The sequence below is a fragment of the Lactuca saligna genome, chromosome 6 (assembly GCF_052625555.1).
Source record: "Lactuca saligna cultivar CGN05327 chromosome 6, ASM5262555v1, whole genome shotgun sequence".
In the NCBI taxonomy this organism is placed as follows: domain Eukaryota; kingdom Viridiplantae; phylum Streptophyta; class Magnoliopsida; order Asterales; family Asteraceae; genus Lactuca; species Lactuca saligna.
This window is the reverse complement of record NC_136422.1, coordinates 183029041-183042527: the sequence shown is the minus strand read 5'-3', so window position 1 is coordinate 183042527 and position 13487 is coordinate 183029041.

Here is a 13487-nt window from a genome sequence, read left to right as displayed (position 1 = left end):
GTGCAGTCACATGACAATAGGATCATTGCATAAAATGTTAGAATCTAGCATATTCTATAAGTAGCAAGAATTTGATATTCTTTCACTTATGGAAAAGGATTTGGAGTTGTGGAATTAGAATGATTGGAAATGTGTTTAATGTGATCTATTTCACAAAGTAAGAACCATAGGTAAACATTGTGTGCATGCTAGGAGCATGGAACAAGTGTAATAATTCAAGTAAGAAGTTGATTACCCGAAACGACAAATAATGAGTAATTGATATGGTGATAAATAAAAGGTGTTTTATTTATACTCAAAGGGTTAAGGCCATATGGGATTAGTATTATTATTGTGTTTCACTTTGCATGTTTTGACTTCCAGAATAATTGAGTTTATTAAGAATAATCGAATTATTCAAATGGGCCATAGTCGTTCATATGTTGGAAGTAGGTATGAATGAAGACTGTCGTGAATTGGTGTGTGGATTGTCTAAAAGAGTATTAGACATAAGCAAATGTTTGCTGCAACATTCATGAGTGCTTATGAATATGAATTTGAGCATTGGATTAAACCCACGCTCACTTGGATCACTCCATGAATTGTATCATGAGTGATTGGTGAGACGATAACATTTTATATTCTTGAAACCGAGATGTGTGAGTTGTATCTTGCTAATTGGTTGCACATTGATAATATGAAAACGCACTAGTAACTTGGTGTTATAAAACATATTATTGTGTGTGATTCGGTGAGTAAGTGCAAGCGAACATTGTATCAAAGTTTATCCGTTCCTTTTATCCAAAGAAGAATAAAAGTGATATCTTTGGGCCCCTCGATGATTTAGTGATGACAAACGTAAATGCTTGGCTGAGATAAGGCTAATTTGATTTGTTCAATTAGTCAGTCGTCATAAATCAGAGATCGAGATATAGTACAAAGAGAATGATTTGAAATCATACCTCATACGATATCTAGAATGGAGGAATATATGATCCCTTATCTAAGGACACGTGTATCTGATAGGATCAGAGTTGACAACGGCTTTGGAAAGCTATGATTGCAGATCGAGATCTGAAGTCATACACAGAATAGTTATTAGACTTATCCAAGTGGGAGACTGTTGGATTAGTGTCTAAGTCCATAACTATTTTGGTATGTACTTGACCCGATGGTGCATGGTCCTTTTGGGTTGCCTTCACCAAAGCAACTTGATTGGAGAAATAAATAGAGAGAGAGAGAGAGGTTATTATGAGTTATTAATATGTTATAAGAATACTATATTAAAGGAGAAATCATATTTGTTTAATTAATATTGGTCAATAATTAATTAGGAGTTAATTTTGTGATCAAGTGTAATTAATTAAACTACAAGGGCTGATTTGTAATTATGTGATAGTTACAAAATAAGGTAAGGATTATCTTAAATATAGGGTGAACGAATTTAAGGAGATAATGCCTTAGAATTCGACTAGGATAAGGGTTTCTAAGACTTATCTTATGGTTACTTGGTGGGCAAGCATGTAGATAAGGATAAGGACTAAAACCCTAATCTTTACACCTATATAAACCCCCTAAGGCTCATGAGTTCGGGTATCCCTTCCCAAGAGGTCCTAGAGATGAATTCCTATACCTGTCCTCTCTCTTTATATCTTCTCCATTTGCTCTTGGTGTTTGTAAGCCATTAGAGGAGTGACACTTGTGACTCTAAGCCTTCCAAAGTCAATTCAAGGAAGAATTAGGATTGTTATTGCTACATGACAATCAAGGTAATATCTTAAACCTAATTATATGTTGATATCGATTTCCATATGCTAGAATTAGGGTTTATAGTCTTGGATTCAAAGCATGTACAATAGAGAAACCTAGATCCAAGCTTTAGGGTTTGTATGAGCACATAGGATGTATTATGACCAAAACCCATCACTATTACCCAACAACCATTATCGCAAGGGTCTAACCTTCACACAATATCGACGCATGAGTCTAACCCTAACTCAATATCGACACAATTGTTCAATCCCCAAGCACAATAGTTGCAGCGGCCGAATCTATACATGCTACGACAGTCGAGATCGAATTCACAGTTACAGCAAAACACACAAATGAGCTTGAAACAACAACCATATATATTGTTGGTGATTATGTACAATCGTACGTATGACAACCGGTACTATACTCAACAACTCATGATGTATGGTGGATTTCCATACCTAAACATGGAGATCCTACACTTGGCCAAGAACTCTTACAATATGAGATCCTACACTTGGCCATGATATCGAACATCCTAAAGTACGAGGGCAACACCGATCCAGATGAACTCGTCGACACTTACAAGTGGATGATGATGTCATTGAGAATGTGTGAATGGTTCACTTGCACGTAATTCCCCGTCACACTATCAAGAAATGTGGGAAAATGGTTCAAGGCACTATAACCTGACAACATCTCAAGATTTGAGCAACTATGATACCTTTTCCTGAATAATTTCATGTAGTTATGGAAGGGTAAAGGAGACGCGAACTCAATCATGGCATGCAATAAAAAGGATGGAGATTCATTAATAGTGTATTATGATAGATTCACTCTAGCAACACTAAATATCTCGGGCCACGAGGAATTCCTTATCACTGGCGCCTTCGCCTAAGGTTTACTTCCTGACCCTCTATCAAAGAAGATGCAAGGAACAGTACACCAAACAAGGGATGAAATCAAATACAAACTTAAGAAATACCTCAAGAAACTCGAGGGGGAAGAGTGAAAAGAAGCCAACCTAAAAGTTGTTCCCAATGCATATGTAAAACAAGAAGAAGTAGCATATTGCCCCAATACTAGAAATCGAGAGCGTCAAGACGACGACCATGACAAGAACAACCGAGATTCGTAACATTCGTCCTGGATATGTCTTCCATTCAGCAAATACGAACACCAAAATCATCAAACCAATGTACATGCCATCGATAAAACTCTACCAAATGTGGAAAATAAAGAAACAAGTACTATGAGTATAATAAAAGTAAAAATTACAACATTGGCGAATGCATGGTGTTGAAGAAAAACAAATAAAGGGAAACCTCTATGATATTGCAAAGGACTTGAGATCTAAGCTCGATGCCAACCAAAAGAATGCTCGAACCCATAAAGACACTGAAAACTACCAACACAAAAAGGGCAACATCTTCACCATCAACAAACCCTGCAAGAGTAGTGAACCTTACTAAACAGAGGAAGACATTGAGGTATTATCCCGAAATATACTCAACATCACATTCTCAATAAAAGACCAAAGGTCACCCAATTGGGACACCATATATGCACTCCTGGTCACTAGCTACATACACCAAATTAAAGTTCATCGTGTATACATAGACAATGACAACAACACCGATATACTCTTTGAGCATTGCTTCAGGAAGCTTCCTACCTCTTATAAGGAGTGTCTAAAACTTCTGATATGAGGCCCGCTTGTTGGGTTCACCGGACATAGTCTATGGCCATTGGGAACCATACATCTCTCGCTCACATTATGCAGTCACAATGGTGAAGATTTGTGTAAATCGAATACACTTCAAGTATAAAAATTCAAGAAAAATTTAGTCTAAGAAAATAAAGAATGGAAAGTAAATGACACAAAGAGTTCTCCAAATTTTTCTTTCACTAAGAAAGAGTTTTGTCTTTACCAATAAGATAGGTTGTCATAAAGTCGATCGATACAAAGCCGAATTCTCTACATTAGGGTTTACCATAATGTAGATTATATACTAATATATACATAACAATCCCCTGATTTAAGGGATTGTATCTTATCTCTACTAAGAACTGATCTTCATAACAAGGATACCGAATTTGCTATCTATTCTATACTTATCTATATCATTGCCTAATATACAAAAGATTACAATAGAATAATTATACTATGAGCTAACGCTGCTAGTGTTATAGACGCTAATGTTGTCAGATAGTGTAGAGTGTTTGACTCATCATATCATATGGTGTGACCTTACAATCTCCCCTATCTGATGATGTCAAAACTAATATTCTTCAGAGTCATTAGAAGAGCTATTGTAAAACTAGTCAATTTTTTTCAAGATCACAGGCTTGAACCATCCAAATTGATCAAGTTTCACTTCATCAAGTCTACTACTAACCTCCAGAGATATCATGTAACGCCCGTAGATCAGGTTTAGTCAATTTAGAGACAATAAGCATCAAAAATGATGTTTTGATGGAGGATTATTTAGAAGGAGTAATCTTAACTAAGTTGTAGTATATGTCACAAGGTTTCCCTACATATAAAGAATGTCGAAATCCGAGTTATAATGAAGAAGTTATGACCTGTCAAAGTTTTGGGACAGAACCAGCACGACACAACGCGATGCAAATAGTGAATTTACTATAGAGAGATATTTGAATTTAGCGATCTAAACAAAAGTTGTAGAATACATTAAACCGAGAGAGTGCATGAAAAGAATGCCCAAATCTGACTTCGTATGAGGAAGTTATGATTTTTCGAAGTTTTGGCTTAGCAGTGTACAACCCGAAGTTCGAATAAGAGATCGAGCGATATTTAGCTGAAACAATTTAAAAAAGAATTGAAGATCTCGTCGATTGTAGTCCAACGGTGAAAAGACAGATGAAAACGGACGACAAATGAAGAAGTTACGAGTTTATGATAAAGTTTTCCTTTCCCGGCCTACTAAAAATAATATATAAATAATATAATAAAAATAAAGTCAAAATTATCCAACTCAGTATTTATGACTTCTGGAACCTGATAGATGCAAGTTGCAATGACGCACCTAATGACTATTGAACTCACGATGTGAATATTTGAGATTCACGACGTGAATCCAGAAAAATAGCCCTATAAATAGAATTCAAGGGGCAACCGAGTTTGGTTGCTCAATCTCTTCTCTCCCACTCCCCATACCAACTCTAAGCCCTATTTTAACCCCACCCCTCGAAGCCCTGGTATCATCCCGTGACCCGAAGCAAGTCCTGAAGCCCGAAGATCCATACAAGAAAAGAGTTTACGAGCCGAAGCTCTGCCTGCGAGAAGCCTGGTGTGTGAAGATCTTCCAGATCTACCGAAGAATACTACTTTTACAAGCCGTAGTGCTGTCCGAGCATCGTCTAATCAAGTGAGTGCGTATTTACTTTCTTCTAACACATAGATATGAAGTATTTGCTATGAAATACATGTTATGTGTTTATATATTGTTTGTTTATTTGAGATGGATGTTGGATGAATGTTTTGTACAAGTTTGTATATGTTTTAAACTATATATGTAATTTATATATACAAATATGTTGGGTAGAACATGGGTAGATGAAATAGTTGGTGTGTGATGAAATAATGTGATAAGAGATATGTGAGGATATAATGGTGATGATAATTAGGTGATGATAGATAGGTAATGAATTACGAGTCCAGCCGATTTTGTGGTTACGTATTCATGCGATGATAGTCTAACCCTTATTATGAATTGCGACTCCAAGCGATGTTGTCGCTGCGTATTCATGCAATGATAGTCTAACCCTTATTATGAATTATGACTCCAGACGATGTTGTGGTTGCGTATTTATGTGATGATATTCTAACCCTTATTATGAATTATGAGTCCAGGCGATGTTGTGGCTACGTATTCATGCGATGATAGTCTAACCCTTATTATGATTTACGAGTCCAGGCGATGTTGTGACTGCGTAATAATGTGATGATACCCTAACCCTTACTAGACACATATTGAGGGAGTGATCCCCGAATTAGTATTGACTATGCGATGTAGGCAATGATCCTTAGGAAAAGTTCTTAGGAACAAACATATAATGAAATAAGATGTAAGGAGATGAGAGGTACATATGATATAGGAGACGACCCTTAGGATAATATCTTTAGGGAAGATTAAATGAAGATAATGTGGATGGGTAATTGGGTTGATTGTTTGATGATTAAATTTAATAATTATATTATTGTGGGTTCAAAACCTTATATGCTCACCAGGCTCCCAAGCCTGACCTACTCAATTTTCTTTGCATTACAGGTAATGGCACAAAGGTATAAGTTGGTTAACTTGACGAGAGATTTTGGATTATAGATAAGTATTTATAAATAACTGTTGTAAGGTTTATTTTATATTTTTTATGCTTTTGGTCTGTATCGGAACATGACATTCCGAGATTTTTTTATATAATGAAAATATATTTCTTTAAAGAAATGCTTTAATAAATTCTTATCATATTTTGTTTTGGGAACAAATTCCGTAACTTTTTTCTGTAAACAATTACTCTAATTTTAAAACAAGCATAAACAAATCAGTATTTTCTGGCCATGAAAATGGGGATGTCACAGTTGGTATCAGAGCATTAGTTTAAGCGAACTAGGAATTTGTAGGATTTCTAGATTTAAAAAAGAATGCTAAGCGATGATTGTGAGATGAGTGTCTACCATATTTTAAGACACGAGCACTAGTATATTTTAGGAATGATCCCTAGCTTTTATGTGCTAAATTTTATATGTTTGCCATATATGATGTTATTTGTTCGGATTTATGGTCTGTTTCCGATCGGATCTGATCTGGAAACCTTATGTGTTTAGGATTCTAAGCATACGACTACGGTATTAGAACTAGCATGTAAACGTTTCAGAGTGATAAGTAGATTTATACGTCTATCATAAATAAAGCTTTATTATCTTAAATTCTCGCCCAGTACACCAAACGTCTGCTTGGGTGTACAAAACGTTATGGTGGAGGCTCGTAGAGAATTGAGTAAATGGAGGAAATGAAAGGCATATGATAGTGAATGACACCTATCAGAAGACATCGTAAGGGTGGTATCTTGCCTTTAGAATATGTCTGATAAAATAATAGCACGTTTAAAGGAGTACGGTACGTCTAATGTACACCTTCGATTGGCAGGATGATGGAACGATTGGTGTAATTCTTGAAGTTGTCCCATCATCAGGAATGTGCATCTCCAACCGAGTTGAAGTAGAATTGATGAGTGAAGATGAACATGGAAGAAGTCCTAGTAGAGTCTAGGAAATTTTTTATGATTAGTTGGACACATTTGTATGTGTTAAATTGTTTGTGATTTTAGGACTTGGGGACTGCGAGGCTATACTTTCGACTAGTATGAGTAGTTGTGAATAGTAGTAGAGATCTATACTACTTGAAGCATAGGACTCATGCTTGGATCAGGGAAAGTCACAAGGTTACCAAGACGCTTGTAATTGAGTTCGTTTTTATTCAAGTATGTCGTTACCATTGTTTCGGTAATGACTAATAAGATGACTAATATTCTAACCCTAGTGGTCATATCAAATTGAGTCCGACTACGATGAGTTTGTTACGTGGTTCAGAGAACCAAGTTCGATGTAGCATTTGACTTCAGTCAGAAGATTGAAATCAATGTGATCGATGGCATCGCGCTCGTTGTTAAGGAAGCTTGTAGCTAGAAATGCAACATGTAAAAATGTGATTATATCACATTAGAATATGAAGGAAGGTATATTCCATCCTGGAATTTGACCCTAAGAGAATTGAGTCTAAGCGTTGCATCATATGATGAGAGGTCATTAGAACATGACTCATCGATCTGTTACAATAGATAAAGGAAAGTCTTTATCCTAACAAGAATAAGGATTCCTCAATAAGGATTTATTTTGTAACTCGAAGGTTTCAAATGAAAGTCCAACATAGTATGAAGAGTAGATGCATGATTGAGTATCAAGGTTATTACTTAGGATGGAGAGATAACATATGGAGTCAGTATACGAATCCTATTTCGTTGATGATTCTGGGACGTAGTCATCCTAAGGGGGAGATAATTGTAACGCCCGTAGATAAGGGCTAGTCAATTTTGAGACAATAAGCATCAAAAATGACTTTTTGATAGAAGATTATTTAGAAGGAGTAATATTAACTAAGCTGTAGTATATGTCACAAGGTTTCCCTGCATATAAAGAATGTAGAAATCCGAGTTATAATTAAGAAGTTATGACCTGTCGAAGTTTTGGGACAGAACCAGCACGACACAGTGCGACATAAATAGTGAATTTATGATAGAGCCATATTTGGATTTAGCTATCTAAACAAAAGTCGTAGAATACGTTAAACCAAGAGCGTGCATGAAAAGAACGCCCAAATCTAACTTCGTATGAGGAAGTTATGATGTTTCGAAGTTTCGGCTTAGCAGTGTACATCTCGAAGTTCGACTATGAGATCGAGCGATATTTAGCCGAAACAATCTAAACGAGCATTGAAGATTTAGTCTATTGTAGTCCCAACGGTGAAAAGACAGACAAAAACGGATGACAGACGAAGAAGTTACGAGTTTATAACAAAGTTTTCCTATCCCGGCCTACTAAAAATAATATATAAATAATATAATAAAAATAAAGTCAAAATTAGCCAACTCAATATTTATGACTTCTGGAGCCTGAGAGACGCAAGTGGCAACGACGCAGCTGATGGCTATTGAACTCACGACGTGAATATTTGAGATTCACGACGTGAATCTAGAAAAATGGCCCTATAAATAGAATTCAAGGGGCAGCCGAGTTTGGTTGCTCAATCTCTTTTCTCCCACTCCTGATACCCTCTCTAAGCCCTATTTTAACCCCCCCCCCCCGGATGCCCTGGTATCATCTCGAGACCCAAAGCAAGTCCCGAAGCCCGAAGATCCATAGAAGAAAAGAGTTTCCGAGCCGAAGCTGTGCCTGGGAGAAGCCCAGTGTGTTAAGATCTTCTAGATCTACCGAAGAATACTACTTTTACAAGACGTAGTGCTGTCCGAGCATCGTCTAATCAAGTGAGTGTAGTTACTTTCTTCTAACACATAAATATGAAGTATTTGCTATGAAATACATGTTATGTGTTTATATATTGTTTGTTTATTTGAGATGGATGTTGGATGAATGTTTTATACAAGTTTGTATATGTTTTAAATTATATATGTAATTTATATCTACAAATATGTTGGGTAGAACATGGGTAGATGAAACAGTTGGTGTGTGATGAAATATTGTGATAAGAGATAGGTGAGGATATAATGGTGATGATAATTAGGTGATGATAGATAGGTAATGAATTACGAGTCCAGGTGATGTTGTGGATCCGTATTCATGTGATGATAGTCTTAACCCTTATTATGAATTACGAGTTCAGGCGATGTTGTGGCTGCGTATTCATGCGATGATAGTCTAACCCTTATTATGAATTATGAGTCGAGGCGATGTTGTGGTTGCGTATTCATGCGATGATATTCTAACCATTATTATGAATTACGATTCCATGCGATGTTGTGGCTACGTATTCATGCGATGATATTGTAACCCTTATTATGATTTACGAGTCCAGGCGATGTTGTGGCTGCGTAATCATGCGATGATACCCTAACCCTTACTAGACACATATTGAGGGAGTGATCCCCGAATTAGTATTATCTATGCGATGTAGGCGATGATCCTTAGGAAAATTTCTTAGGAGCAAACATATAAGGAAATAAGATGTAAGGAGATGAGAGGTAAATATGATATATGAGATGACCCTTAATATAATATCTTTAGGGAATATTAAACGAAGATAATGGGGATGGGTATTTGGGTCTATTGTTTGATGATTAAATATAATAATTATATTATTGTAGGTTGAAAACCCTATATGCTTACCAGGATCCCAAGTCTAACCCACTCAGTTTTATTTGCATTACAGGTAATTGCACAAGGGTATAAGTTGGTTGACTTGACAAGAGATTTTGGATTATAGATAAGTAGTTATAAGTAACTGTTGTAATGTTTATTTTATATTGTTTATGCTTTTGGTCTGTATCAGAACATGACATTCCGAGATTTTGTTATATAATGAAAATATTTTTTTTAAAGAAATGCTTTGATAAATTCTTATCATATTTTGTTTTAGGAACAAATTATACAACTGTTTTCTGTGAACGATTGCTCTGATTTTAAAACAAGCATAAACAAATCGGTCTTTTCTGGCCGTGAAAATAGGAATGTCACATATCAGCACGCAATATCCTCTTTCCAGTTCATAATGACTAAGTCTTTCCAAGTGAAGATGAAACAAATATTTAGTGGGAGTAGAATGAAGATCATCGGTGCGTTGAAAGCACATTTAATTCTGAATTTCAAGATAAAATATCCCATGCTCCAAAGCTAGAATGAACATGTATTGAACTGGTTCAAAACCCGTTGGCAATTTATTGTTGATGTACCTAGTACCTTAAGGAAGAAGAAACTTGGTACCTTTGGACTATCTGGGAGCGCCTGTTCTTCTTTAGGATGATGGTCTAGATGGACCAGCGGATAGCACAAGATTAAACTTCTTGAATTTGATGAGTAGCTACTGAATTTCCAACTTAACTTTTTGAGCATGAATACCTTTATGTTTGTAAATAATTTCATGAATTTGCATCCACTCTCTATAGCTAAATGTTACTAGCTCACGAGTATAAATAACTTCAATGTATTCATATTCAGTTTTCTTTCTAACTAGGTAAAGCTTTTATGACTCTTTCCTTGGTTTGGTGCATCTTCCTTTGATAAAGGGATTAGGCTTTGTTTTGCGAGTAAGAATGTCTCCAAACTTCTTCCTATTGTTCCAGTCATTTAGGTCTGAAACTATGTGTTGTTTCTCCACATTATTATTAAAGATTTTATTGACCTGATTATCAGTGCTTTGAACATTAGCACTCTCATCAGCGGAAGCAAGAGCCTCAACAAGTTTGGCAGACAAACGTTCTTCTTTTCTTACTTATTTCTTTTATCTAACAACAACATTATACTCTAACATGATTTCTCTAAATTCCTCAATAGGTAACCTCTAAGTTTCTTCTAATTCATTTAGATCCAAAGAGGAGCTTTCTTTTTTTAGGAGGAGGTGCTGAAGGATCACCACCAGCAGCAAAAGTGTTTCTAGCTTCAGCATCATGAGCTCCCCCTGAGAAGGAAGCGCTCATGTTTCAAGGATTGAGCTGATCATTGTCAGAATCATTGTAAGTATTAGTCCCTTGAGGAGCCTCTTGAGGTATCTCCCCCTTAAAGTAAAAATTAGGGTAGAGAACATTCAAAGGAACAACAGCTTGACGCATGAAACCAAGATAAAGAAACCCTTAAAAGTCATCAGTCTTTGATTGGTCACTAGTTTCAGGAATGAGTTGATCACCAATTGTTACATCAACTATTGGAATATTAGCAACAACTATATACTTTTGAGGATCAACTTTAGCATTAACCCTTACAGTTATCTCAGACTGAGATGGAGTAGGTATAGTCATCACCTGCATTTGCATTGGCGGAGGACCCCTTTGATTATTCTCCGTGTTTTTAGAAACATTAGATTGGGGAGGAGAGTTTGGAGGAGGTCGACGAGTGCGAGGATGAGAGTGAGATGGTGGAGGAGGCTTTGTTGATGGATGTGGAGGTGGAGGAGGATTATAACCTGGAGATTTGGTGGAGTGTCATCAACAACCATATCATCATCATCATTATCATTGTCACCCAAAGCCATACTTCGCTTCTTTGTAGCCACATTTCTTTTAACTTTACTCAAACTTTTTCCTAGTGATTGAGTTATACACACAATTAGAGAAAGTTAAGAAAGCACATCAGTTAGAAAGCTAGAGTTGGATTCTTCCTAATTATCCTGTTGAAATGCAACAACCAAGATAGGAGTTAGCATATGAGGAGGAGACACTGACTTCTCTTGGATCAATGGTTCGATAGTTTTAACAAAAGGAAGGGTTGATCCACTTTGTTCAAAATCATCTATAGAGGGAGTGGGTGAAGGAATACATGGGAATCGAATATGCTTGTTCATCCTCGGAGGAGAGTTCCTTGGAAAAGAATTCTTTCCTAGAGCATAGACTTCCCCCCTGATCAGTGGTTGATTATTCTTCATCTTTCTCAATATCTTCTTCCTTATTAGCCCCTTCTTTGTTACCAGCTTCTTTATATCCATCCTCATTATCATTCTCATCATCATCTTCAAAGTCTGAGAATTCAACCACATAGGGTTTTTCACTCCATTTTTGCATCCTCATACCAATAGGCAAGTCACCCTGAGATGGAGTGGCATTAATAATCATTGAGGAAAGGTCACCAATTGGAATTATAATCCCATGACTTGCATCATACCTTTCATCTCGAGACAAGATCAGACCAAACCAATGAGGATAAGGAGCATACAATGGCTTCTTGTTCCCAGTAATGCCGTTAATCTTTCGATCAAGAAAAAATTAAGCAAAATTCAGTCTTTTGTTGTAAAGAATTGAGTATAAGATCCTTTTCTCAAAGAGATTCAATTGATCCAAACTCTGAGTCTTGTGTCCAACACATTTTTCAGTTACACATGTTAAGTACTTCCATCCTATGTTAAAACAATTATGAAGAATGTTCTTGTATGGATCACGAGTGAGGCCTTGAAGTTTGAAATCATACCCTAATTTTTCATGAACAGATTTGCAACTTTCTTCACAAGGAGTTTAAGAGTAAATTTAAAATCGAGGAAGATGAAGAGCAGTTTGAAAGGATTCCACATCAATAATAACCCTATATTGACCATCTCCAATGGTTATAATAATAGTGTGAGCATCAATATCAACATAACATGAATAATAGAACTCACATACTTATTTAGGGTAGAATAGATTTGGGAAGTCACTAAATGCATATCGCAGAAGACAACTCTTGACGTAGTTGACAACATCTTTGATTCCTTACTTTACGAACTGCTTTGGGATTTCATCCGAGAACATCACATTAGTCGATTTACATGATGATAGGAAGGTCAGGAACATGAGGACCTTTGACGATATTAGCGTTGGGGGCAAAATCGTATAGAGGCTTTGACATGGTGAGAGCTTTTAGAGAGATGATGGTTGAGAGATAATTTTTTGAGAGAGAAAGAGCTAATTGAATGAATAGCTTGTAAAAGTGACCTAGGATGGAGAATTCCCAATTTATACATGTAATCATCATCGAATATATATTCACCATAAAATATCGTATCCCAAGATAATGATGGACCTTTTAATCGTTATCCAAAAAGTTACCATTAAGATAAGAAAGATACATCAGTGAGACAATCATCAGCAGCGATGAAAATCAGCATAAGCGATCAGTGAGTGCCTTGACAAATTAAGTTTGTGATGTCTCTTGATAGTGTAGGCTTAAACTACCATTAACTGACATAGTTTTTTAGAGATCTCATCAATATGTGGTTTCATACGCTGACTCATTAATCACTTTTATTAGAAGAAAATGGCAACAGTGGTGTGATACATGTGATAAGCTGTGGTGTTTTAGCGTAACCATCACCATATATTTGTTAAGCTCTCATCAACGTATGGTACATTACGCTGAATCATATAGATTTAAAGAAGAATATAAGGGCCAAGAATGGATTGGTGCATGTGATAGCCTATCGTACATAGACTAATCATCGACATAGAGTTTCAAACTTTCATCAGTGTAAGGTATATCA